Source organism: Etheostoma spectabile, chromosome 1, assembly GCF_008692095.1.
Source record: "Etheostoma spectabile isolate EspeVRDwgs_2016 chromosome 1, UIUC_Espe_1.0, whole genome shotgun sequence".
NCBI lineage: Eukaryota > Metazoa > Chordata > Actinopteri > Perciformes > Percidae > Etheostoma > Etheostoma spectabile.
The window spans coordinates 28,576,737-28,601,155 of record NC_045733.1 but is presented as its reverse complement, the minus strand read 5'-3'; the positions used below and the strand labels follow the sequence as shown (position 1 = coordinate 28,601,155).

General features: G+C 41.8%; 1 protein-coding gene and 1 long non-coding RNA gene across 4 annotated transcripts in view; both read right to left on the bottom strand.

The window, feature by feature from the left end:
- Nucleotides 1-23,855, bottom strand: part of LOC116693787 (uncharacterized) — a 26,889-nt gene extending 3,034 nt beyond the window's left edge. Inside the window, exons 1-2 of the long non-coding RNA XR_004332987.1 lie at nucleotides 23,846-23,855; nucleotides 11,980-12,129 (exon numbers count right to left, since the gene is read on the bottom strand). This is a non-coding gene — a long non-coding RNA (uncharacterized LOC116693787). The remainder of the gene's footprint in view (nucleotides 1-11,979; nucleotides 12,130-23,845) is intronic.
- Nucleotides 1-24,419, bottom strand: part of lrp4 (low density lipoprotein receptor-related protein 4) — a 124,403-nt gene that overhangs the window by 87,462 nt on the left and 12,522 nt on the right. The gene's annotated exons all lie outside the window — the stretch shown is intronic.

Here is a 24,419-nt window from a genome sequence, read left to right as displayed (position 1 = left end):
TCACTCAAGTCTTCGTTCTGAATTCAGAGTATTACACAGCTCTGCAGACTCGGGGTAAAGATACAGTCAGCTCGCAGCTCAACGGGTTCTATTTTTAAGAAAGTTGAGATGAAAACAAGTGGTGCATTCCTTAAGTATTAAGATAAGAGACTTTATTGATCCCCCTGGGGAAATTCCCTTGTTAAAGCACCTCAAAAAACTTGCAATAGAATAGAGAAAAATACATATTAAATTAAAATAAAACAAAGAAAATATTAAAAAATATAATAAGTAGGGCTGCACAATATAAGGAAAATATGCTGCATGCTATAACGTTGTTGAATATCACAATATTACTTGCGATAAATGTATATTTTTGAATAAATACATATGAATGTACTTTTATACTGCTGTTAGTATTCTTTTAAAGTACAAAATATAGCTTATTGTATTTAAAAACAAAAAGGAAACCATTCCTAACATTCTTTCACTGAACTGAATATAAAAGGCAACAGTTTCAATTTAAAATGCATTTTTCTGCTGATATTTTTTCCTACAAAAACATGTTTTTGATTGTCTTTCACAATAGGTCGCGGCCTTGCACAACATGTATATTTCGCCAGTTGATACTGCAATGACAATAAATAAAATTCTATACGTCCAAATTTGTCAAAAAATAAGAGTAATGCAAAGGAGCAATGATAGTAATATGTGCACTTTAAACACCTATTATACACACACAACACCACACACACACACACACACACACACACACATATATATATATAAGATGAGATACGGTGCAGATGATTAAGAAATGGATAAATAAATAAATAATAGTGCTACAATATATTGTATTAGACATAGCGCTCCTTATTCCTCCTTGGGAGTGAAATGTACTTCTGTATATAATGTTACTAATATTAGGGTCAATGTTCGCTCCCAAACACACCACAACAACCCACCCACAAAACACAACACACCACACACACACACACACACACCTCTAGTACTTAAACTCTGACATTTGTTTGACAATGAGGTGACAAGAGATGAAACCCCGTACCTTATTCAATGACAGACTTTTATCCTCGTTTGGACGAGACACAACTGCTCAGTAAATTTGCAGCTCTCCAGCTCATTTTAGGAGGCAAAGCAAACCTCCCACTGAACATATTTTTTTCAATTTTCGGCTATGTGTGTGTGGGATGTAGAGGTACAGCTTAACTTCGACTAATTATAGTCCGTCTCTGGTTAAGTTGCCATGGTGCACATATTCCATTATGCGTGTACCATGGATGTCAAAATATAAAAGTCTGACAGTATATTTGCTGTGTATATAGAATAGAAACTCAGTAAAAAAAACACAATGTGTTAATGTAAACAAAAAAAACTAAATTAAGTACACAGGTTGAGATTTGGGTAATGTGTCTCTGAAACAAGGCAGTCCCCTGAGCATCAGTCCAACGTCTTGCTGCCAGAGCGTTTTACAGCACCGCAGCTCGGGTTGACTCCAGGGGAGAAATTAAAAAACATGACAGAAAACTTTTCACCCGTCCGCAAGTCGAGATGACAGCAGCCCACTCCGCTGCTCTAATAAACCTGCTGTTTAAAGAGACAGCAGAAATATTTGCTCTGTCAGCCTGAGGCATTTAAAGCCTTCAGATCACGTTGGGACAGACGATGCAGTTATGTATCCCCTCTGGCTGGAGAATAAGTACGCCACAGTGTTATGACAACTGTTAATGGATCATCAACAGAGTATAAGGAGGCGGAGGCGCAACCTTTATAAAAGTTCAATTTGTTGAGGCTTCATCGAAATCCAAACATTATCCCATCTGAGTTAATATCCCCCACTTTGAGCTGCAATAAAAGCTAAAACAATCTAGTGTGAGTGTGAGTGTGTGTGTGTGTGTGTGTGTGTGTGTGTGTGTGTGTGTGTGTGTGTGTGTGTGTGTGTTTAGTCCCGAGACATTGTGTATTCTTTAATATCTGCCCGGGATGATGCGAGTGGTATCCTGTTTTTAGACCCTCATAAAGGGAAAATCAGGATGTAACCAATAAACGTAATTGGCCCAAGGCATTTCGGAATATGAAGACATCAATCTAAATGCTACCCCCCCCCCCCCCCCCCCCGCCTCCTCATGTCAGCTTTTGACAGCAGCTTCAGCAGATGAAGTCATCAGCCAAAAGAGCACGAGTGTATTGAAGGAAGAGAAGAGAGCAGGACGGAGAGAGGACGATTGGAACAAAGACATTTCAAAAGTTAAATCCAGTATATTAGAATTTAAGTCTTGTTTTCGTAGATCTTGCCAGCATTTCTATCGCCAATAATAACTTTGTAATAAGGTAACTGCTGAGAAAAAAATAGGTCCAATGGGGCAGTTGGGCACTCATACAGATTTGAAACAGACCCCCAATTTAGAAAACGTTATTCGAAAGAGAAAATAAAGACTGACGAAGACAAACTATTGCCCAAACTGTCTGGAAATTGGGATATTTACATCCAACCAACTTCCAACTGTGAGCAACTGAACCTGTGCACCCATTCAATTCTCCTGTTAAAGGCGGGATTACTGTATAACGGACAGTTGGGGACCCCAGGACCCCGGACTAATTTGGAACCCCAGGTCATAATGCTGCAATTCATTTTTTATTTTCTACAAACTACTCACAAAAAGTACAAACAAAAACTTAGATGTGGCTGTGGTCGTGGGTTGTACAGTCAATAGTGGATTTCTAGGGTGAAATCAATATTTAGGTTTTTATTACTATTAATTACCCTCAAGTACTTTTTTAAAAACAAATACATATTTTGGTAAGGATCTCTTTAGTTAGTGAGGAATGTTGAGTAAGATATGTACCAATACATTTTAGGATAAAATTGAATCAAATCTGGATGACGTCACAAAACGAATGAAAAAAAATAAGTTCTTCATCCAAAACAAAACATTTTGGTACAAATAATGTCCAGCTGCAAAATCATATCATTCTGGCCCATTTTCATCCAGGAGGGAAAATAAAGGTCATTCTTCAGTATATTATTGTGGACAACGCATCAACACGGAGCATGACATGACCGTCTTTCATTCAGAAAAGAATTTGTTTCTGGTTCAGCCATAACAAACGGCGCCTGGGAGACCGTCTGCCTTCGGACAAATAGAATGACAGCGTAATATTTCACTGTTGAAGAAAATCGCTCTCCTGACACACACGCCTCAATTATCTGTTCCGCTGTGTCCCCTCCGCACCTCCGTCTTGCTGTCCTAAATCTCTGGCTTTTATTTATGCCTAAGAACCCTCCTTTCCATCCTCTTTTTCCTTCCTCCCTATTTCTTCTATTTCTTCTCTTGCTCGGCTGGCTGTCCATTCCTGAAGCTGACAGCTCTTCCCCCTGGCTAGCGTGATGTTAAGATCACCCCTGTCTGTTTCCAGACAGCCTTGATTACAAGAATGGACCCGTCTGGGACACACAGAGGCAAAGGGTTGTGGCCCAGACTGGGAGAAACAGACGAGGTGCTGCCTGAGGTCTGATCGGAGCCTGCTTGGGCCTGGCTGCCGGCGCAGTTACACACGGGCTGCTGGGAACACACACACACACACACACACACACACACACACACACACACACACACACACACACACACACACACACACACACACACACACACACACACACACACACACACACACACACACACACACACACACACACACACACACACACACACACACACACACACACACGTAAAACATGGCATAAGATTAATTTGATAAATAAAAACTGTAATGATCGTCTTGGATTGGATGAAAGTGTGCAGGATTGCAAGGTTAATGTAAAAAATGATAATTACACAGATTATGTTGCAAAATACTGTAATCAGGGTTTTAAATTATGCTTGAGTTTCTGGAATCCAATTCATTTTAATGCACTTTGGTACCATCACATATTTAAAGCAACACCAAAGATTATTGTGTACCGTAAAATAAGGCTTCCAAAAATCCTTTCAGTGGTTTGTCAACTCGTAACGAGGTGAACGGCACCTCTGCGTTCGCTTTGCGGCTCTCTATTGGCTATAAAAAGGTTCGGGTAGCAGATCCGTAGTTCGAATGAGACAATTCCACTTCCAACCTGGAGGGGGATTGAAGAGGAAAAGTGCTTTGGTGTTGCTATAATAAACTTTCAGTTAGCGTGGCGAGTTGAGAATCCTGTGGTTAACATTATTTTCCAATAATGACCAAAGCCCTATTCAAACGGGATTAGTATTACCTGGTGACATCCAGTCAGTTGTAATAATTACGGCGGTTGTCTGTGATCTTAATCACGTGTGAATTGGCCACATCTGTAAATTGTCAAGTAAACAATTTCTCCGTTAATGACCTACCATTTTTCACCAAACACCGAGGTCCTAATATTCGCCCCGTGTGAATCTACATGCCTGTGATCTGGTTGCCTTTAATCCCTGTCGCATAGAGAGATATGGGGTCACGGCGGGGGCTGCGGGCGCAGCATTTCGTGACCAACCTAGTATGGACCAGTGCCTGACCGGAGACCTTCGTCCCAAAATCAACGCGCTCCCCGCGGCTTCAGCCGAGGGCTGACGGTGATGCTGTGTGCGTAGCATCGCCCTGGCCGTCCTCCGCACTAGGGTTGGCCATGGCTTTGATTTGAACAATTCTTGATTCGATTCTCCATTGTTATTCTTTGAGGGGTGGAATGGTCACATGCTTGTTCCAATGGTGATTTACAGTTTTTTCAGCGTTAAATAAAGCCACACTAGGGCGCCGCTTACCATGCTCCGCAGCTGCCACACAACAAGCCCCAGGATGCTACAGAAACCCAAAACTAGCGTTTTGGAACACATGGCCAATCATACGCTGCACATTTAAGTACCCAACTCTCTGTACAGATATATCAGTAAAAACAGGCTTTGCTTACCCCGTGCAAAGGTGCTACACAAAACTCAGATGTGTGTGTGTGTGTGTGCGGGGTTAATTTTTAAATCGCACAAAGTCCCCAGATAATACTAATCCCGTGCGAATAGGGCTTAAGAATGTAGCAGACAGCAGCAGGGAATACCAGAATGATCTCATGAAATGGCGTATGTATGACACGCCAATTCATATGCCATTATTGGCATGTTATGTAACTATGTCACGTAACTCGTTTTCTTCTTTTCCTAAGCTCAACTGTTGCTTTCTTCTTTTACTAAGGCCAACCCCGTTGTTCTTTTCCTAAACTCAACCGGTTGTTCTTTTCCTAAACTCAACTGTAGCGTTCTTCTCGCGATAACACGCCAAGTGGCATGTATGTGTACATCCGCTGTATACACCGTAGACGTACACGCAGATATCTCAAAATAAGTACAGAAAAGTAAAGTTGGCGTGTATATTAACGAAGTCATGATGCCGTGTTGGGAATACAATCAAACTGCGACTTCCATTTGGTAGCTGTTCTGAAGCCTTCCATTATGGACTAAATCACCGGGACAGTGCTCTAAAACAACAATGCTTTTATTGTAAACATTGTGATTGGGTCTATAATCACATAATCTGTTCATTAGATCATCACACAGAATGTAACACCCTTACAATTTAAACATCTGCGTAAGCCCCATCCGCTAATGGAGATCATGTGGTACGACTGAATCCTCCAGAAGAGGAACTAAACGGATTTTGTGGTGAGATTGTTTTGGTCAGCCAACATTCACATTGGGAGATAACTTTATTTTACCAGGGTGGTAGGTGTTGTGAGATTTGATGGAAACTAGATGTGATGACTTAAATCAGCATTAAAATCGACAAAATCCAAACAATATCAACCAGTCTAGTTTACATTCTGTTTCTTCTACTAAAATCTTTTTTGTTAGAGATTTTCGAAATATTTACTTGTCCTCACGGCAACACTTTTCCAAAAATCATTGCAGAATCTCTGAAGTAAAAAATGATTGATGATTCCAACACAAGGTATCTATGATTAATCGCACAGGCCGGAGTAGATTCAATTGCAAATACAACATGGGCGGTATAAAGGAGAAACAAGCCTCGCTCAGGCAGTGAAATCGGAATTGGCTCAGGGAGCGATAATTGACTATTCTCCGTTTTCTCTATTTCAAACTACACTTTCCTTCACCGCCCTCCCCCATCTTTCTGACTGGCTGTAATACATCTTTCTGCAGTGCTCCACCCTCCTTCTGCAGCATCTGAAGCTCTTCGCCTTCACACAGAACAGATGCAACCCACTTAAGAGATAAAAAAAAAGGAAAAAGAAAACAAGAGGATAAATCCAGAAAGTTACAAACCATGGTGTTTCAGAAGAGAGGAGTGTGGAGGAGGAACGTTGGCAGCTACAGAGAAACAGCGCCACTGATGGAATATTCTATACTTTGATTAAAGAGGATCAGCGCGCAACTGAACTCTTCTTATTCTTGTTTGGGCTTCTGTTCTAGCAGCCACCCGACACCCACCCATCCCACAACCTACTTTGTTTCTACTTGTTTGTAAAGTAGAGGAGGTGAATGAAGCAAAGAATTCTGTGTGTGTGTGTGTGTGTGTGTGTGTCGGGGGGGGGGCTGTAAGAGATTCGAAAGGAAGCGTTTCATGACTTGAAGATGAGCTGGGAGATCATGTGTGTGGTGTAAGCAGGCATGGTGCATTCAATTGCAACAGCATCTGGGGGAGCTGAAGAGTGGAGGAGGAAGGTAGTGAGAAAGAGGAGAAGAGGAGGACGGGGACATAGACAAACTTGCTTTCTTTCTTTCAAAGCCAACGCCGTTTCCTCTTTGACGGGGTTTTTTGCGGAGATATTTTTAGTCAAGGCGGCTTTGAGGCAGAGAGGGACGGGCTTCAGCAGGATGCCAGCGTCAACGCTGTTTTTGTGACAGAGTTTTTTTCTTTTTGGCATCTCATTCAATTGCTCCACCCGCCCCCACCTCCCTTTTCCTCAGATACACAGCAACATCTGTGGCTCTACATTCTGTAGGAAAACAAAGCAGCTGAGACTCAGAGTGATGTTTAATGAACAACCTGCTGATCCTCATCAGACCTGCAGGCCGACACGCTGAAGCCTCTCCTCTCTCTGCTGTCAACAAGCTGACGACAAACAGAGCTCCTTTTGTGCGTCTAAAAGACGATTACGGACCTCCAGACAGGCCAGGGAAGTAAAACCTGCAATGATTAAAGGACCTTTTAGTAATCATTGCCTGCTTTGCATGGCAGAACCCTCTGAAGTTGCCTGGAAGACTGGAAGTGGAGAAACTGAAGAGGAGCAACGGCCAGTGAAATGAGATGTGCTTGAGGCTCATTAAGAGAAGACACACACACACACACACACACACACACACACACACACACACACACACACACACACACACACACACACACCTCATTAGATTAACAAAACTGTCGGGGCGGTTGTTCTCGTTAAGCGAAAGACAGCCGGCCGTGTCATGTGCGGCACATTTCAGCTTTAAGATGAGGATTTAGATACACTCTCCCTCTTTCGCTTCATTTGCCTGCCTGACATCATGCTCCTGCGCTTCTGATCCGATTAGAATATTTGAAGGTGCACAGCGTCGCCACCGTGAGATTTAGGATTAATACCAGCCGACGATTCAGGTTGGGAAATATACATCATGCAGCGGGCGTGAAGTATTGGTAACACGAAGGAGAACAGTAGTTTCTTCGAGAAAGCAGGTGTGCCAGGAAACCTCACATCAGGTAACAAACGTATGAAACAGGACTGAATTGTTGAGATCTGGGGAAGCAATGACATCTCTACGATGACGTCAAAAAGACAAGGTTTTGCTCAAAACAGGGCTGGGCGATATAGAGAAAATCAGACATTGCGATATTCTTGCCCTCGATGTCGATATTGTGGCGACATTTGGTGGGGGTTGAGAATTGGGGCTTTAACAAAATATCTTCACAATGAGATTTAAGATAAATCTTCAGTGATGTAGATATAATGACTAAGTGGGTGAAGGTAAAAATAATAGAACAGCTAGAACAGTCTAGTTAATGACAAATCACTTTACTGTAATGCAGCCTTTTACCCAGGAAGAGACAACGCTTAAGCCATTTACGATATTACAATTTCCAAAATCTGACACAATATCTAGTCGTATATCACAATATCAATATAATAGATATATTGCCCAGCTCTAGTTCAAAACTACAAAAATAACTGTAAAAGTGCAGAATCCAGCCAGGAATTTGTGCAATATTACAGACAGACAGACAGACAGACAGACACACACACACACACACACAGAGTGCACAGGTGTTTACGAGGTATACCAGTATAATCTGGTTCGGATACCTAACCCGTGGATTAAGTAAATGAGGCTGAGGCCTTTTTGTCCTTCTGCTCACTTCTGCACTGAGCTGGGAGCAATTAGCCACTTACTGCATTTGTGGTGGAACACGCACACAACTGACCAAGAAACACATGTTCTGTCTCTCATAATTCGTATTTACACACAATCTCTCTGTCCAACACACACACACACACACACACACACACGCACACACGCACACACACCTCATGTCTATCCCATTACAGGAGCCCCTAGGCCCAGCTTGCAGGCTGAAAAGCCCAATTTGTTTATTCCTGTGGGGATTATGTTGAGGGGGAGAGGGGGTTGAAATGCATCTAACAGAGCGCATGGGGCCCCGCTCTCAAAGCTCTTTAATTACTGCTCCTCCTCGCCCAACACCCTCCAACACCACTGCCTCCCGGAACTCAGCCACAATGAACTTGAGCTGGAGTTAACCGCACGGCTACTCTCAGGGTGTGTGTGTGTGTGTGTGTGTGTGTGTGTGTGTGTGTGTGTGTGTGTGTGTGAGAGATATAGACAGAAATGGAGGAAGAAAGAGATCACTAGCCAACCTTCCATCCCCCATAATACTTTCTTCCTCCTAGTCCTGTCAAGGCATTCCAACCTCACGGGAGGCCAACACGGAGCAGTGAACTGGAACTAAACCAACAACATCCCATCCCACCAATGCCAACACATCACCGACCTGTGTTAAGAGTGATAAGAAGTTGGTGCATTTAGACCCACATTTGTGCTGTGTCCAAAGATGTAGCGGGAACAGAAACTCTAGCAAGGGTGCCCATAAAAGAGTTGAACCTTGCTAAACCCTTGCGGCAACCCTTGCTGGCCTGTGTTGCAAATAACTAGGGCCGCACGATATCAGGAAAATATCTAATTAAGATTGTTTTGGCTGATATTGCCTCTCTCTCTCGCTCTTATTCTCTTTCCCCAGAAAGGAGGAAGTAAGGGCATCCAGGGAGAGAGTCTCTGTGATTGACTAAAGGCAAAGAGGAAAAATAGTGTCTCACATGAAACACAGAAGCAGCTAGAGATGACTCCATTCACACTTGTTAAAGCACATTTTCAAAAAGACTTCCTCCTCACACACACATACAAACTCCTCTGCTCTTAAAGGCACTCTGTCAGGATGAAAGCAGTTTTCCTCTATAAAAAGACTCCCAGACCCAAACATCTCTCTGAGCCCAGCAAAGAAAGAGGCTAACCAGTCGACTTTATACTTGCTGGCAAACTATTTTGACTTTGATATAGAGTCAAGTATCTGAAACAAGGACTTCTACTAAAAGGCACAACCACAAGTGACATGTCCCAGGCTGTCCGGATAAAAACAGGCAGGCTTTACTTGGCCCCTCAGACCCAACCATCAAGAGAAGCCTTAAATCCCATCAGGCATCAGTGTGCTTCAAATGAAGTGCTTGTCATACACCTGAAACCCCACTCCAAAACACTTTTTTTGATTTCAGAAATCCGGAACTACGTCAAACTTTCTAACAATGCATAACTTTAAGTTGGAAAGTATGGTGAATTTTTATTTCTTTGTGAAGCTTTTTATTATCTCTTGCACATCGGTTAAATATGTGCAACAACATGAAAGAGAAGAGGCTGGCCAAAAGTATGCATCATTATCCACTAGTCATTGCATCTCATGGCCTTTTCCCCCCGCTCTTAAGTGTGGCCATTAAGAACAGGTATATACAATTTTGCTATTAAATGCAATTGGACAAGTCCTTTTTTGAGCCTACCTGGAAAACATCTCCAAATCTTTGTCTTCTCTATTTGAATAACGCCTGTACATTGGTCTCAACGATAATGCCATCTCCCGTCTCAAAGATATATATCGCACCCTGGCCTCACTACACTTGTTTCTAAGAGTTAGAATAGATTTAAAGACGTTATTCCTCACATTTAAAGCCCTACACTGAAGTGCCAGTGTGATGCTCAGCTCCAAGGGTAACCAAACCTTTGCACTCCTTGCGTGGAAAATCCCTCCCTTAAAGTCTTTCTATGATACCATCTTGTACTCTTATTTCAACTGCTGTTGCACTGCCTTAACCTTTAAAAACATTGTAATTCTCTTTTGGATTCTTGTATTACATGTCTTGATTGCCCTTTTCTCTGGTTCAGGATCTGATATTGTACTTATATTGAAAAAGAACTACTCTTCTTCTTGGTGAGTTATGTTCTTCATACATGCATTATTATTGTTATTTTATTTTTATCTGACCATGATTTTACTGCCTGTGTAACACGTTCTAACATCCTGACATCCATTGGGACTATTGCTAAACCCCAAATTGCTACTGTGTAAGTACATAAGGCTGCAAGGGTAGTGAAACCCCCGAACAGTGGTTCCCATCTACCTCTGCCTACGCTCCCTGTCTGCTTTTCATGATGAAGGAATGAAAACAGGTGGGCCAGTGGCTCCAGACGCATGGACACGCATGTAATCGTCATGACAGAGGGATTTTGATCTGTTGCAAACAATCTCACAACAGGACATAGGATATTTCCTGACATCATGCTGGACAACTGTCTGGTTTTATTTGCGTGTTCCCTCACTTTAACCTCTAAGGAGTGCCGAGACCCAAAGTTGAGGACAACGTGGGATATAAACAGCTACAAAACACATCCAACAACACTGTATCATTACTTTATCATCCAGTCCTGGGGGAAATATCCAGAGACTCATGTTCTTCCACTAACTTCTCTCCATCCAGCTGAGGGCTCAGGCAGCTTTAAGCACAGTTAAGTGAGCTGCCAGTGATATTGTGTAATCCGGTTTGTTGCTAAAGCTCAGCATCCCCTCACCTAATCTACTCATAAGGGTTTGCCTTGATAACCTGTTTCCTTCCACTCTTTCGGTTGGCTTGTAGTCAGTGGACCTTTAACCTCATTTGTTATTCTATTCAGTCAAAGTTCTTCTTTTCACGGCCCTTGCTCACTTATTCCTTGTTCCCCAGTCTGTCGTTGAGAGACCAGTTTTACAGCGTTGGTTGTGTTTTTTCTCATTGTACATGTGGTGGCCGCCAGCTCTGGCATGTCTCATCCAGACGTCGGAGATAGGATACTACCTCTTTTTTATTTGCCTCTTAAGTTACAAGACAGATGATTGTTTAAGCAGAGTTCTGCTCCAGCTAAGCCCTGCAATACATCTGGGCTGATTTAGACTGCAAAGACAGCTTCCTGGACAGGGCAGAGGCTGCAGGGATGAGATCGGATGGGCGTGATGGTCTAGCCAGGGTTTTGCTGAAAGTCGTGTCAGATAAGATAAGAAAGAAGCGAGGGAGTCAAAGGACTATCACTCAGTAGGACATGCACACCAATATTCCACTATTATTCAAATATGACAATATTCTGAATTTGATACAGGTCATGTACACAGCATATTCTGGTTGGATATTCAGAATTATTTTTTCCAAATATAGCATTTTCAGATTAAAACCTGAATAATAACAGAATATCCCACGTCTTAGAGGCCTTCTTTGAACATGTATACAGCGCATTTGGAATATACGTCTCAATCAGGGTTTTTAGCGGAGTTTACGGCCTCTTACCTGTTTACTGCTAATGGTCAGCTCTGTGTGTTACTATGGTTACTGTACACAAACCAACCAGCTAACAGTTTGCGAGGCTGAAGGCCTGATAAGGTGAAACACAGCTACACAATATCAAAGACTTGGATATCAACAGGTTTTTGGATATGCGCACACATCGCTACGCCGAACTTTTCAAGAAGCTGGTTGAAGGAATGAAAGAGGGACGCCGTGTTCCCACGGTCCAACAAGTCCGCCACCACTGGTAAACTAAAAAAAAACTTGTATTTTGCATGGCTACATGTAGTAGAATTTTGACTTTCATTAGTCATGTAAACAGCTTAGTCGGAATATCATCTTTTTTGGAATAAGGGCAAAAAACTGAATATTATGTGCACGTAAACGTAGTAATCGTTGCAGTCCATGCAAAAAAAAAATATATTGTTAGGGTGTTATATGCATCTATCTGGGTATATGTTTTATGCCATTTTATATTTCAATACATGTATTCTTGATATGGTAAATCTTCTGTAAATTAAAGATTTGTATTGAAAACGTTTATTGATGTGATCTGTAATACATGACTCGACAGTCCAGATTACATCAATAAACGTTTTCAAAAGAAATAGGGCTGGACACTATATCAATATAATGTCGGTATATGAAGCTAGATATTGTCTTAAATTTTGGATATGGTAATATATATGGTCTTTTCCTGGTTTTAAAGGCAGCATTACAGCAGAATGATGTAATTTTCTGAACACACCAGATTTTTCTAGTTGTTCCATTATTTGCCTTTACCCACATAGTTATTATATCAGCATAACTGATGATTATCAAAAATCTTATTGTGTGCACATTTTGTGAAAGCAACAATAGTCAACCCTACAGTTACGCCACTATCGATACACAATATCAAGGTATTTGGTCAAAAATATCGGGATATTTGATTTTTTACATGTTGCCCAGCTCTAATCTAATCCAATGAATTAAATACCAGAAAAAATAAATCACATTGATAAAAAAAACATCACATTTATGGAAAAATCTAATATTACCCTTCAGAGCCACCTTGGTATTTATACAGTAGTGTGGAAAAAAAGGGAGATTTCTATTGTTTCACAGTATTTACGGTAATATCACCTGACTTCATTGAATGTGTGTTTGAGCAACCTGCTATGGTGGTGTGCATGTGTAAGCTCCATGTAGAAGGCTAGGCAATCAGGACATTTTCAGAGCTGGTCGACGTTCTGAGAGGAGCTTTGTGATCAATAGGCCTGCCAAGCGGCATTAGTCCTCCTGGCCCACAGGGCCCGTCTCTGGACACAAGAGCAGAGGGACTTTAACTCTGATCTTATTTATGAGCACACAAAGGGCAGCACAAGGGGTCTTTTGGTGGGGCCTGTTCAAACAGAAGGCCTATGCGGATGGGTCTTTGAAGGGGCTGGGTTGCATTGACTCTGGGGAAGAGAGAGCGGCTGACAGGTCAGTCTTAAAGCCCTAAAAAATGGGGCCGGGATCAGGGGGTACGAAGGGAGGGGAGTGTGAGGGAGCCTCAGCCTTCTCCCTCTGCTCCCCAGAGACGAGCAGGGCTTAGGGACAATATGTCTGCGCTGTGAAGCTAAGGGGAGCCAAGAGAGAGCACAGGCTAGGGGGAAGTTAAGGCTGGGAGGCAGGTGGGTGGGGCGCATGGGGCAGCCGATCTAGAAAAAGGGCCTCCACCTTGTCCCAGCTGTCGCACAGTCCCGCACAAGTATGCATCGCACATCTCAAACACTCAGGCCTCTGTCCCTACATGCAGGGGAAACAGTGCTAAATCAAGGAGCAATCCGGCCCCCTCTCCAGGATGGCAGGCCAGCCACTGCTTTGGGGGATGAAGGGCAAAGGATCAAAGCCCTCAGGAGAGGAACACAACAGTTTCATCCAGCTGGACGCTTCCCTCCTGTCACCTCAATGAGGGGGTGCTGACCAGGGAGTCATTTTGAAGGGGGGGGGTGGCGTTCTGTATCATAAACCGCAAATCAGCAGGGCACTTGGTCGTATAGCATGTGTGCGTATGTGGGAGGGGGTTGGCTAAAGTCAGACGTGACACTGTGTGAGCCAAAGCGCAGATCTGTCACGGCTGTCGTTGTTGCTTAGCAATGAGGCGAATAGGAGACGATAGTGAAGAAAGAAGTAAGCAAAGGAAAAGCTAGGACAGTGGGAAGATAGCAGATTATAGAAGAGGAGAGAAAACCATGAAAGAGATCAATAAATGAACAAGTGGAGATGGTGCATTGTTTTCTCTCATCTCTGCATGCTAAAAATACCATGTTCACATACTTTCATGCACGTGCCACGCGCATCTGTGCATGTGTTTTTGTGTGAGCTGACCATGACAGGTTTCTGAATTCATCGAGCAACAATGAAAGTTGCCCAGTCATTCAATTTATGGCTGCCTCAACCCAACCGTGACCCTTCACCCCAAGTCCACTGACCTGGAAGTTACGTTGGGGGGCAGCCATTTCCTGACTCTATAAAAAGGAGGCAGCGGAACTGAAGGAGACTGAGGTTGAAAATGGAGGGGCAGAATCATTAACTACCAGCACAATGACCAGAACTGTGTCCGAGTCCAACCCAGCGTTTTGGAGAGGTCAACCTCTAAAGATCTGAGAACCCCACATGCAGAAGCACACTGAGCTTACACAGCTGAGGGGGAAAACAGGCCTCTAACAGGACTACAGGCAGCGGCAAAGAAAGTCTATAAACAGCTGGCTGCTCTCACAAACAACAAAGGAAGAAACTGCCAAGGGCACTCTTTAGTTTTCCAACAAGTAAAAACCAGAGCCAAATTGGATGAGGCGCTGCTGTGAGAAGTGTGTATGATAATTCTTTTGTATCAGATGTCCAAGTCTGAACAAATACGAAAAACATGTTGGATGCATATAAAGGTCTTGATACTCAGCTACCATTAGCAAAGTGTTTCCCCGCCCCCTGCCTTCCATTCACTGTGCCTCAGCCATAAGTCTTCACAGCTCCGAGGCTCAACGTCCAGCCTCAGAGAACATGAGGTAAGGCTAGACTGGAGACAGAGGCTCTTGTCTCGACATGGCAGTTTGACGCGCCGGTCCTGGCTTGAAACAGATTTGGAACTTGACGTCAGTTTATGCAGCGATCTCTGGTGCAGTCCTAAAATCTGAGCCACATTCAATTCAGTCCGGCATGGCAGATAACATTCATGCTACTCTATCAGTGGGGCTGTCCCAATGTCCCTTTAAGGGCCATACACAAAGGACTGGTGTTTGGAAATAGTTCAGATAAGCCTTTGGCAAAGTCAACAATGTGATACAGAGATGGGTGTGTGTGATGGATAAGGAAGTAATGAAGTGGCTGGGTGGGAGACCAGCAAAGAGGAGGGAGACAGAGTAAGTGAATAGGATTTTAGATTATTGAGTGAGGCAAGGATTACTTATCCCCTTCCTTCATCTTTCATTTTACTCAGCCCTTCTGGGGTTTGAGGTCCATCGTCTCTCTGCAGCAGCCACTACTTAACAGTCCGGCTATCACTGAGATGCAGATGTAAAGATGGATTTAAAGGTTTTTTTAGGCATTTTCAGCCTTTATTTTGATAGGACAGCAGAAGACATGAAAGGGGAGAGAGAAGTGGGAACGACATGCAGTAAAGGACCGCAGGTCGGAGTTGAACCAGGGCCCGCTGTGTCGAAGAATAATCCTCTAAATGTGGGCGCCCGCTCTACCAACTGAGCCGTCCAGGTGCCAGTAAAGGTGGAATTAGACACTGCAGCAATGGAGCCTATCTCTGAGCACCTCGTGATTCGATTTAGAAGCCAACGATTCGATTCTAAACCGATCGTTGCAACAATTTCTTTTTATGTAAAATTCAATGCGTGATTTAAAGAAATTTACATATAAATCTGAGTTTGTTAGAATTTGACATATACCGTATTTGTCACACACAAGTTTTAATGAAATGTTTAGTCTACTGGGGTTTTTATTTTGTAGCCATACTATGCTTACTCATGAGTCACTTTCGCTCACAGTGATCTTCCATGTCAGAGGCTCAGTCATGTTTAAAGTTGGAGAATCGGCTTCTTAGAACATGAAATGGTCAGATGTAATGTGATAAAGTAGATGAACAGCTTTTATGTATTCTGCCTAATTATTTGATGTATTTCTCTTTAGATCTTGTGTTTATATACAAAACTTATTTTCTTTTGGCCATTTTTGTGTTTTTCTCTCTCTCTCTCTCTGCACTCTTGTCTGAACTCTAAGTTGTTGTAATATTATTATCATTATCCCATCTATTTTTGGATTTGCACATGTCAGGAGACAGTAACTTTTAAATAAAAATCAACACATTTGAAAGAAAAAAAGATTTAAATCAATTATTAACTTATCAGAATCGATTATGAAATCGTTCCAGAGAGAATTGCAATGCATCTAAGAATCAATTTTATTTCCCAACCCTACTAGAGTGCTTGCACTTCTGATGTTTCCGTTTCTAAGACTGTTATATCAGCAGGTTGAATCTGACATTGAATTATAAATCAATTCCTATATCAAAGGCATGTTATGATGGGAGCGTCTCTATGTCGAGAGCCTCTCAGCAGAGCGAATCGCTAAATGTGGAAGGTTCAGCTTCCTGTTGTGAAGCCCACACAGCGAGATATAGATGCACATGTAGAGCCAAAAATGGGATGAGTATATTTAGCATCCTTTCCTTTTGATGTTCTCCCCCTCTCCTCCTCTCTCTCGTGCCATTGCTTTACGGATAAGGCGTGCTGCTCTCTCCCAGAGGAATGGAAATATCTGCAAGGACATTGTAAACGCAGTAAACAAGGCCCCTCATAACACCGTTAAGTCGTCCATGACTCAGCGCTGGCACAGAGATTCTGAGCTGCTGTATAATAGTCTTCAGAAATAGAAAAACAATTCCGATACAGAATGTGAAGCAAGATCAATGATGTAGTAGCCTTCATGTGGAAATATGTTCAATCAACCTTAGCAACAGTAAAACCTTTTAACAAGCGTCGCCTTTCTGGAGCGTGGTTTTTTGACCATCTTCTGAAAAATAAATAATGTAAAACGGTCAAACGAAGGCACTCAAAACCCTAAAGCACAGAGAAGTAAAGAAGTGTTGATGTGTGTGATGGGCTAAAAACTGCAGCGTTTCTAAAATTTGAACTTTTTCTCCACCTATTTGGTTCTATTCCATACTGTTCACGAGCTTTAGACCACACAGCAACACAACAACAAGGCATGCTCCATTTTAAATAAGGGGGTGGGATTATGACTTTTGTTTCTTAACTTGAAGCTTTGTTTTGCTCTTACTATGCTTTCATTGCAAACACTACTATTAGTATTGTATTGTTATCTGAGAAAACATGAAAAGTAGAGGTGCGTGCGAGATCTCATCCCATGAGACGATATCTCGCCGCAACTCTACTTTTCATGTTTTCTCAGAGATGAGGTTAAAACGTATTTCTTAATTGAAGTTTTCTTTAAAATTGTGTTAATCGTCTCGTGAACCCAATCTCGTGTCTTGTCTTGTGAGCAGAGTGTCTCTTCACACCCCTTATTAAAAAAGCATTGCTGAATGTTCAGGCCCCTTCACTGGGTGCTTACGAAATTGCTTCCAGCAAATTGAGAAAACCATAAACTTAACTAGTCGATGATGCAGACTGAAGAATAAAATGCATAGCCATAAATCACAATGCTTTGTCAAAGAATAAGCAGTTGAATGCTATTAAATTAAGTTTAATAACTGCAGCACTTTATTACTTTAACCCTACCCAAGAACCAACGGAGAAACAACAATTTAAAAAAGTTTTTAAAAGAGTTTAGCACTATCACTACAAATGACAGCTTTGTGGACTTTCAAGGCAATTTCAATTCATTTAACAAAAGCATGAAACTCAACATGCAGGGACTTATAACTCATGCTAGAGTTCAAATTGTATCTTAATTCACTGAGCGAGTATACACTTCAAAAGACGAAAGAATTGAGTCATCAAATTATTATAATGTACATTTTGGGATAACTGAGTGCATGCCCTTTGTGTGACGGTGCACGTTTTAAGTGGATCTGAATGAATTAGGACTGTCCAGAAGTGCATCATGTGTTCGTCTTTGAGCAGTGTGAGCAGCGGCTGTGGGTTAGCCGGTCTGTGGCTGCAGTGAATGGTGGCTCTGTTGCAGAACAGCGAGCCCTGAGCCTTCTGACTCATCAGGAACACGAGGTCAGCACTTGATGTTCCCTGGACATTGTCTCGGTGTTATCTCAAAGCTTCGTCCAATCAGGTGACTCACAACTTGCAGCGGCTCAGTATTCCTTTCAGTGCTGACATCTTTTGAGGGACCGCCAGTGTAAAGGCTAATTATCCAAATGGCAAAAAATTCAATTTATGTAGTCATTTGGCCCGTTACTGGAAAAACTATTCACATCATTAAGGGCCACAGACAGGAAAATGTACTAGGTGAATTAAAAGATAGAGTCCAAATACAGACACTATTTTTAAAGGTGGTCTAGATTTCAGGCGACGTGGTGCATTGGGAGCCATTGTCCACAGCCTTTGTTCTCTGGGAAGAACAACACTAAGAACTATATAGTCACTTATAGTCAACTTTCAATCTATGAGCATTTGTGAAAAACAAAAGATAAGATTTTGGGTGGAATCCAAAAAAAATAGATGCCAATAAGATTCTGAATGGAAAGTTTACTTTTTAAAAGACCAAAGTGATCTGTGGGTTTTGTCCAGTCTGAAATACTACTTGATGGCCAAGCACACAGCTGAATTCTCCACCCCCTTGTCAAAGTATTTATTTCATCCTTTTATTGATGGACAGTGTTACATTGTGTGAGAGATTATTTGCTCCAAGTGAGAATGTTACGTGGGAAATTGAACACTACAGTAGGCGTTATGCCAATGGTGTTTTTAATTAAAAAAAAACTTTGCACAAAGCACTCCATAGATCCACTTTTCCATGTTGATAATAATGTTAAAATGAAAAAAAAAAAATTATGGGACAAAAAGAAATCAAGGGACATTTAGAATAGATAAAAATGTGTAATTAATGGAGAGTTAACTATTACATTAATGCAATTACATATTTTAATTGTTTGACAGCACTAGTTATGATGTATCAAAAAATAAGGCCAGTCCATATTTAATATACGTATCAAGTATGAGTCACCCAAAAGCCCCAGTTTATCTCTTCATGCCTTAAGCACCCTCCCTAATTCCTGCTGGTCCCATCTGACCACACCATTTTCCGTGTTTTTGTGTTGGACCAACAGCTGTGAAGCAAAGTGTTATTAAAAGAATTGACGCCATACCACACTGGACCAGATGAAGGACATTTCGCACTCCAGTCGCTCTGCGGAGAAACCGTTCCAGAAGGTGGATGACAGGTAGAGCACCCACCCATTATCCTAACCGTCACAGTATCCTGAACACAAACCGAGGTCAGAGGCAGTTCAAGGGTAATGGGAGCGCTTGTTTGCATTCCAGAGCTGCTTCTATGTTGCTTTAGTGGTCAGGCCGTCAGTGTTTGTGAGTACTGGGGGCACATAATCTCTGCACCCTCCTATGAAGGGCTACAGGTCATCTGATGGAGGGAAAGGTTTATTGTGGGTTATGGGTAAGGGTGTGCTGTAGTCAACAGGCAATCCTCCACTAAGAATAGCCACCACCTAAAACCCCTGGGGCAGGAGGACGAGAGAGCAGTGTGCTGACACGCTACACTTGAGAAAGACTGAGTGGAGGGGGGTGGTGGGGTTTAAAGTAACTGGGGGCCAAGTGAGAGCCTCTGTGGCATCCACTCTTCAACTAGACACTTGGGATGGTGACATGGGTTGAGTTCTGGTCTGGTTCCAAGTTGGTTTAAATAACTGGAATTTTTTGCTCAAAATCGTTTATTAATTATTTAAGATCCTCCCTATTTTTTTTTTTTTACTGAAACATTCAGGGTGCAATTTCGCTAAAATTATTGAGAATTAGTTTGGCAAGCTTTCAGTTCTTAAACTTTTGTTGTTGATAAAACCTAAACCGAGATAGAGCTTACATGGGATTCGAGAAGTTTCTGATTTGGTAACACGTTTGATACTGGATTAGGATTCCATCAAATGGCATTACCTGTACTGATGAGACCAACACGCAAGTTATGAAAACAGCCATCCCACAATTCCCATTCCATCCTAGTTCTCAGACCTGAAAAACAATACCAGCAGACCAATGCAACTGACTTTTAAGTAAAAGCTTATCAGTTAGGGAGAAGTCCTAAAGTGATATCACACACGCTAATCTAAATTCATAGTTAAGTGTATTTCCAGATATTCACAGCACAACTCGGCTCAGTGACAGACGAGAAGCCAAGAGCAGGAACAAAGCTTGTTGGACTCTGGTCACATGCAATCTCCCAGGCCTCCCTCATAAATCAATGCTATCCGGCTGAGGAGGGAGGGGGGGGGGGGTTTGCTTAGTGCCAACACTAAATCCAATAATAAAATGGGCTGGCACCACTCAGCCTGATGACGGTGTCTACCTTAGCCCTCAGGGGTGACAGCCGAGCCCGGGGTGCCAGCTTCAGCTGTGGCAGCAGAGAGGAAGTAAATCAGCAAAGATGTGTGTGCGATTGTTTGGGAGTACATGTGTGTATTTGTTCCGATACCAGTATCGGTAATGCCTCCAATATTGCCTAAAACGCTGGTATCGGGAAGTACTGGAGTTTATGCACCGATCTGATACCACATAATAAAGCCCAAAAGAAAATCTACGGTTTCCGTCATGACGGCCTGTCAAACTGCATAATAAAAGAAAGTCAGACGGACAACACAAATATAGAAATCAAATCACATCCATACAGGGATAGTAGTTTACAATTGTTAAAACATAATACAATATTAGACACGCTAGTATCGGATCAGTACTCGGTATCGGTCGATAGAGAAGTTCTGGTATCGGAATCGGTATCAGGAAGCAAAGAATGGTATCGGACCATCTCTAGTATTTGTTACAATCAACAGTGTTCCTGGTTGGGGTGTGTGTGTTTTTGTGGCACATTGCCAGAGGCAAATATCTGAGTAGAGCACTATGGGCGTCAGGCGCCAGCTGAGCTTTTTTATTTCAGCCCGCTGCTGCAACTGCCGGGCAACTTGACTGCACCCAGGCACCTGTCTCACATACACACACACACAACATTAAAAAAACCACACATACAACAGGGTTAAATGCATGTAGCATGAAAGAGAGTCATTTTAAGCTATGGCACCTGTCAAGGATTTACCATGAATGGAAGGACACTTCTGATTTCCTGAAGCCACAAGCCGTGACCTTTCCTTCCCAGCTCAAAGAGAGACGCTGTGACCAAAACCCCTCACACATTCACTACTTCCTACTCACAATATGGGGATTTCTATGTAGAGGACTATATAGTGAGCTCATGGGCAAAATTAAAAAATTCGTTCGAACACTACTTGAGTCATTTTCTCAGTGCCGCTATTTAAATCATTGCCGTCGCACAAGTAAAACGTGCCAGATCACCGTCGGCAGGTGAACCATCCATAATAAATTCCCACAGGAATTTTAGTGACACTAAATACATATTTCACTGAAGGTATTTTTCCAAATTTATAAATAGAAAGTACATCGGGCAAGTACAAAAGTACGTAGTAGTTGTGTTGTAATGCAGTGCTCTGCTCATATTAAACATTATTTTTGTCGTTTTCCGGAAAGACAAACTTTCCTCGAAATACTTCTTAAAAAACTCTTTATAAACAGCTTTTAGAGCTCTGAGGAAATGCCACTCTATACAATATCAAATTGTTTTCCCTTTGTTCTCACAAACATAAATATTTTTGATTATGCGATGTACTGCTCTTGCTAAACTTCCAAGACAACTTATTAGTGAAATTTTTTTCCACCTGATGCAAGGCATCTACATTTGTTGATTAAAATACAGTAGATATATACCTATATTGTTTCTGAATTAGCGGGAAATCAACTTTAATTCAGTGTCAGATTACCACCCCTATTGGGGAAACTTAGGCCCAATTTTCTTTTCACATTAAATACGGTACTATTACAGGGCGATTATACTGTCACATAGCTTTTAGTCACATAATTATGACACCATTATCAGTTTTAATTTCTTTATTTACAGTATTGTATTGTGCACTGAAATGCAAAGATTTCCTGCCAGACTTGTCGCTTTCATCTCCTCCGCCCACTGTTGTCGGCCCCTGAAGAGTAGGGCTGGGTACCGAATTCAATAGTTTTAAGGCACCGACCAAATTGGCTCTTAAGTATCGAGTATTGAAAAATGCCTCGTCATTAAATACCCAAGGAGTAAATCTCGTCAGCGTCAGTGAGCCAATAAGTCTACAGCATGCTTCTCCCAAGACCTAATAACGCTAGTGATCGGCTGTCTAATGATACACGTCATAGAGGCTAGCAGGAAACACTCCACTTTACGCACGGGAGACGGGGCTCACGTAGTAGGAGCTAAAAAGCTAAAAGAAGAAGAAAAGCAAAAGATTTGTTGCCGTAATGTTGTAATTTCTTTTTGTTGAAATTTATTTTATAAAATTGGAATCGAAAAAAAGTATTGTTTAGGAACCAGTATCAAAGTCACGGTATTGGTACTGAATATTTTTAATTGAAACCCAGCCCTACTGAAGAGATTAAAATTACTTTACAATTAATAGCTCTCTGGTGCTTGCGTGACACTACAAATGTAATTTAGGTACTTCTGAAATTATTATTATTATTATTATTATAAATTTACCGGTAATTTAAACTTAGAGGCACTGTACAGAACAGGGCTAACGAACATTAGCAAGCTGGTAAGTCAGCCATGACTTGTTTTTTTATTACTTGGCTATGAAACATGCAAAACTAACTTCACTATACTATTGCAAGTTAAACAGAAATGATTTACATTTGTACATCAGGTTGCAGTCGCGCTGCTCTCCCTTGTCCGCCTGTTATTTTTTCTTCAGCGCAATGCATGATGGAATATAGTGCATGGTTAGTGACCAACGTCCACTACTTTTCAAGATGCATTATGGGATACTTTGTCCACTATAGAGTATAATAGTTATAACATTTGTATTCCGACAGCACTACAAAATGGCGAACTCAACAACAGTGAGTAGTAAGTGATTTTGGACACAGCTTAAGACTATCTATGCTAATTCCACAACATTGGTGAAGAACAGAACTGCTCCGGAATCCTGAGTCCACCAGATCTATAGCAAGCTGACCAGTTCTCTCAACCACCACATTTACTGAGCTGGTAAAAAAAATAAAAGCCTTACCAATAAAAGACTTACCATGACCCTATGCACTAGCCTAAACGGACATAAAATTAATGATTCACCACTTAGTTAGAAGGCAAGAGGATGAGTAAAAACTCCTTCAAATAAGCATTTAGAGCCTCTCTTCTCGCACCGCATCACTATTAAATGAGCAATTTCAGAAGTGACTGTGTTTTATGAATGGTGCTCTAAAGTGTGTCCCTGGCTCCTTTCTGGCTGCCAAGGTAACAGCAATCAATCGAAGATCTAAAGTAGCCTGCAGGAGAAGAGGTAGTCAGAGAGGACACCAACTGACATTGGGAGCCCAAACTGCTGCCTATGTATAGAACCAGTCATTAGAACCTTAGGTTGAACCTTACAGAAGTATTTGAAAATAGTGCTATCTAACATGCTTGTTTTCCTAATTTGATTAATAAATCACATTGTATATTAATTTATATAGTCCTTTATGTGTTTTCTGCATATTCATTTGGATTATCAGCAACATTTTAAAAACCCTTTTCAAATGAGTCTGTAGCTGGAAAGTGAGCAGTTCATTTCTGCTGGTGCAAACCGTTTGGCTCTTATAGAACTTGAGCTGTAAACTGAAGTCATCAAACTCCCAAGGACAGTGAAAATGAACAGGCCACTTTGGACACTGACCAGAGTTTTTCCAATAGCCTAGTCCAACCCCAGCATACAATCCAATTTCCAGGGCTAGGTCAAGGCCTGGTTCTGATTTAACTGTGCCCCAGATTTCCTCTCCCTTCCAGGCTAACACCTGTAGAGGATCTGTAAGCAGCACCAGTCTTCCAGGTCTAGACAAAAACATCTCTGCGTGCTCTATACCCATCACCTCATAACCTAGGAGCAATTAATGTAATTAGCAGCAGCCACCAATGCAAAGCTATGAGAGAGCCTGTGGGCTGCCTGATACAGGTGAGATGAGACCTCGTCCCACGAGATCTCGTGAGATAAAACTGTGACGAGATGTCTCATCAAGGTAAAAAAGTGTCCTAGCTTTACTTTTAATGATATTAAACAAAGAAATGTTCTCCCTTGATCCTATAGAGGTCATACATCGGTACTAGGGTAGCCTACTCCCTTGTTTACTGTTGCAATGAATGCAACGCAGAAGAGAAAGGAGCATGTCTTCACAAAAATCGTCTGTTGAGTGTTTGTCGGGAATTTATTTGTGTTTAGAATGCAATCACTGTGAAACAATAGTATAATAAGCTTTATTTGTATCTGTCTACAGTATTACTTCTACACATG